The 4,607-nt window shown below is 33.3% G+C and overlaps 1 long non-coding RNA gene across 1 annotated transcript; it reads right to left on the bottom strand.

Moving 5' to 3' along the window:
- Positions 1-1,812: 1,812 nt before the first annotated feature.
- Positions 1,813-3,385, bottom strand: LOC117103789. The gene is made up of 2 exons (XR_004444659.1): positions 3,252-3,385; positions 1,813-2,100 (listed from the first exon to the last, which is right to left on the bottom strand). It is a non-coding gene; the product is annotated as an uncharacterized LOC117103789 (long non-coding RNA).
- Between the last annotated feature and the right edge of the window lie 1,222 nt (positions 3,386-4,607).

The following is a 4,607-nucleotide window of genomic DNA, read 5'->3' as shown; positions in this document are numbered from 1 at the left end:
GGATTGTCGATGCCACAGTAAAGATCAAAGGACTGTACGCACGCGCTATGTTCGAGAGCGGAGATGTGCGTCCTTCTGTTGAATTACCTTGACCAAATTATCCTTCGTTAAAAAATCTTCGGGAAGCAACTTTGCTAAATTTTTACTGTTTGCCCAGTCCCTACTTCCATAAAAGGACAGTATGGAACGCCATTGGTGCCAAATTATGTTATTTTTAATGGTTTTTACGGATCAAGACAACATTAGGGACCAGAACTAAGTCTACTGTTATTACAACAGAACGCAGGGCTTTTCCACATTGCCATAATGAGAAGTGATGTCGAAATTGCAAAAAAAAAGTCATTAAAGACAGACGATAAACAATAATACTATTAAAGTGCTACTAAAAAGTTGTGAAATAAAAAAATCATGAAAACAAACTCAACTAACGTGACATTAGTGAGTTTAGGCCTATACAAGCCGATCAGTGCACTTTTAGTTCATCTACCTCATATATCCACACCCTACTCTATTCCGTCCCAACATTCCTTCAACCGAATTTACTCTTTTATCGGCTTATCATTATGTTGATAAAAGTTTTGATTAATAGTTCTTTTTTTATGTCGTGATGATTATTATCAGAAAAGTCAAAAAACAATACTATTATCATTGTTATTGTTATTATCTGTTCTTTTAATCGTGTTTTTTCTTTGTCTCTATTAATCTGTTGCCGCTGCGTCGGAAAAAAAATTATGTTTCTATGTGTGTTTTTAGAAATAAAATAAAACAATAAAAATAGATTATAGCAAAGTGTCTACTTGCAGACAAGCGAAAAGTAGACACAAAAAGTAGACCTACCATACCTAACATGTAATGTGGTTGATTTAAGAAAAAAAAATATAATTTCGATGTCTAATCGTTTTAAAACTTATATTTGTGACTTATTGAAAAATGACAACGTTTGCTATTGTTTTAAATTAACAATAAGCCAATTCATGGTTTGAGCTCTGCTGCTCGTATCTAAGGTCAATCGACGTAATAACGTTGAATGTGAGTATGGTGTTTACGTTGTTAATCTTGATACGAGCATGCGCTGTTCTAACTATTAATTGCCTTATTCATTTAATTTTATTGAATAAGTTAGTTTATACTTTGATGTTTTAGGTGGCAGTATATATTTTAACTAAGTAAGTCGGAGCCGACTTTTTATTTTCATATTGTAGCATATTTTACATCTCTTACCACCTGAGAGCTTCTATGTTTTTGTTGGAATAATTATCCACTTTTTCCATCAACCCATCTGCAATTGGTAGCCACCTCTAATGAACACTCTTAGATCCTCTCCCGTGCCTAAGTTAAGTGGTTAATAATATCCAAATATATAATTTACCTTTTTATTAGTACAATTATTAAAAAAATTTTCGATATTAGTTTAATGCATCATAAATTGAGTGCTTTTTCGGGTATGTGATTTTTGTGTCTACTGACCCCAACGGGAGCGTAGACACTATGTCATGATGTAGCAATTAAAGATGGCGGGAAAGAGTAAATCCGGTTGAGCATGATGGGTTGTAGAGACGCAGCACGCGTTCGCTACTAACGCCTTTTACCGTCATTTGAAGGATGCCCTCTAGAACATGATAGTACTCTTCGTGATCAACGACATAAGGTGGTAACTCCAGGAGTGTTTTTAGTGTAATATAGTAGTAGGCTTATACAGAATATATTGTTATGAAAGAAAAGTTTAATGAAAAATCCAGATACACTACAATAATACACACATCTGCATATTGAAGAACATAAGATAAAATTAAAAAAACAAAAACTCCTGTATAAGGCAGTAGACACACGCTTCCGCTGGGAGCCTATTTAATATCTTTTACACAGCACACTAGTTAACTGTTATCAATCGGGGTATTTTTTAAACTGTACTAATATATATTAGTACAGTTTTTAAAAAAAACCCGATTGATAACAGAATTGATTATATAATATTATGATGAATCACGTCATAATGTCTAAAATACAGCCTTAAATTGGCAAAAATTCTTGGGTCATATGTCGGTAGGTCAAATATATTCATTGTATCTTTTTTCGGTTGAAATAATCCGTGTTTCGACCCTAAAAAATGAAAGTAAGAAGGAAAAGAAAACACCGTTAATGCACAAAATCACTATCAAAACATAATGGATAATATTCATAAGGTTTATATTTTATATAGTGTCCAACATAACTTGACAATAATTTCTTTATAAGTTAGTCACATTGTTTTATATATAGGTAACAGTGTATATTTTAATCAAATTGCTAGTTGTAACGGTGACTGGTTTCTGAGTGGTAATGTTCTTAGCAAAAAGCAGATCGAAACTATATCGATTACTGTCTGTTCGTTTTTGCCAGGGGCGGATCCAGAAATGTCCAAAAGGTGGTGTCGAAAGTTGGGCTGATGGAGTCAACACTATTTTGTTTTTTAGACGGCCGAAAATAACCTCTGAGGCGTTTTGGGGGATCATTTTTTTTTATACTTTCCAAAAGTATGCAAAATAAAGCACAAAGCTGTTCGTTAGGAAGTGGTTTTCTATACACTGTAAAAACTGCGTGGATCATTTAAATACAAAAATTCACGCAATGTTGTCTCGTTACACATCTAGATGTGTAAACGTGTTTAGACATAGCTTAATGTATTTAGGATCTTGACGTGTTTAGCAATAAATGTGCTTAGTTATTTGAAATCAAGATGTCAAATACCTAGGCACATTTAATGCTAAACACGTCAGAAACATAAAGAAATTATGCCTGGCCTAAACACGTTCAGCTTTTGAACGTGTCACCAGAAACGAGACAACACTGCGTGTACAGAGTGTCATAAGAACTAAACAATTGCTTATTAGAGTATTCATTTCAACATCATATCCTGGCTTTAATTTTAGGCTGTTTTAATGCTTTTCACAAATGAAGTTGGCAAAGAAAGCCGGAGTGACTTAATGGATTATAATCAGAATAGGCTGATAATGATTTTGAGAGGATGATGATAATAATGATGATGCGATGATTATGTTATGATAATAATAATGATAATGATATGTTGATGGTAATGATGATATGATGATTATGATGTTGTTTTTAATGGTGATTGTGATGTTGATATGATGATAGTGATGATCATGGCTATGATGATGATAGTGATAATGATTATTTCTTTTTAGATGTGTATCATAAACATGAATATATGAACTACTTATGCTACAGTTTTAATTGCAAATACGACTTACAGATTTTCGCAAACTGTCTTTAAAGTTTACAGCTTCCTAATGATAGATGTGCAGCAATACAAGCAGCATCACGACCACATATGCTGAGGCAATTTGGTAAAGTTCGCTTCTTCTTCGCGTAATGCAGGCGGGCTATGCTTTCAAAATATATAAATCAAGATAGCCGTTAACACTTTATATATATATATATATATATATATATATATATATATATATATATTAAAAAAAAAATGAGGATTCCAAGTTTGCTTCAATAAATAATAGGGGGTTGTATTTTGGCTAGTAGGGGAGGGTCTTCAAAAATGTGGCAAATAGTTTTAAGTTGGCGGTTAGGAAAACTTATATTGTGATGGTAGACGAAGACGAGAGGAATGCGGTTATTAGAATATCTTTGGGTTTATAATCTAGAAGGGATTGTTGGGGACGGGTTGAGGCTTTAGAAATAGCTGATAGTATTAGTTTAAGGGGATAATCTTTATTCAGAAAATGCATAGTAAGTATGCCAATTTGTTTGTCATAATCATCCGAAGATGAGCAAATTCGTTTAATTCGTAGACACTGACTATAGACAATAGATTTGTTAAGGCTTAAATGGTGGAAACTGTGAAAGTTCAGAAATCCATGGTTATCAGTAGGTTTAGTGTATAAAGAGGATATGATTATGTTGTTAGTAGAGATGCCTACAAGAACGTCTAAAAAGGGAATTTTGGAAGGTGAAGTTTCAAAAGTAAATTTAATGTTAGAATGGAAGTTGTTAGCATGTGATTTAATGCATTAAGGGTATCTTCAACGTGGGGCCAAATGAAGAAAATATCCTCAATATAGCGAGCGTAGTGAAGGGGTTTAAGGTGAAAGGATGAAATAATAGCCGTCTCAATCTCGTGCATAAACAACATTAGCATAGCTGGGTGCAATTTTCCCGCCCATAGCGGTCCCCTTAATTTGAAGAAAGTGACTGTTGTTAAAAGTGAAATGGTTATACGTAAGAATGAATTTAGTAATGGAAATCTGTCTGCCTTATTGATTCCATTATCAACCCCTTACTCCCTAATATCTCTAGCTACATCCAAGACACTATGTAATTTCTTAGAATCCTTGATAATAACTAATATCCCTAACCGATCTATCCTAGTAACTATGGACGTTACTTTGCTCTATACTAACATCCCTCATGAAGAAGGTATTCAAGCACTTTCCTTTCTAAACAATGTGTGCCAGCTGAACATATTAATATCATTGCCATTACTAATTTCATTCAAATTAAAGACTTAGATTACTTATCAGACTATTCATTTATGTATACTTAATTTTTTCTTGGTTCCTAGACCTTTATCCAGCTTTTATCTACTTTGTTTA

Source organism: Anneissia japonica, unplaced genomic scaffold (assembly GCF_011630105.1).
Source record: "Anneissia japonica isolate Jap-2015-1 unplaced genomic scaffold, ASM1163010v1 scaffold287718_len389476_cov179, whole genome shotgun sequence".
Taxonomy (NCBI): domain Eukaryota; kingdom Metazoa; phylum Echinodermata; class Crinoidea; order Comatulida; family Comatulidae; genus Anneissia; species Anneissia japonica.
Note: the sequence above shows the minus strand (reverse complement) of the source record. Positions and strands in the feature narration are given on the sequence as shown.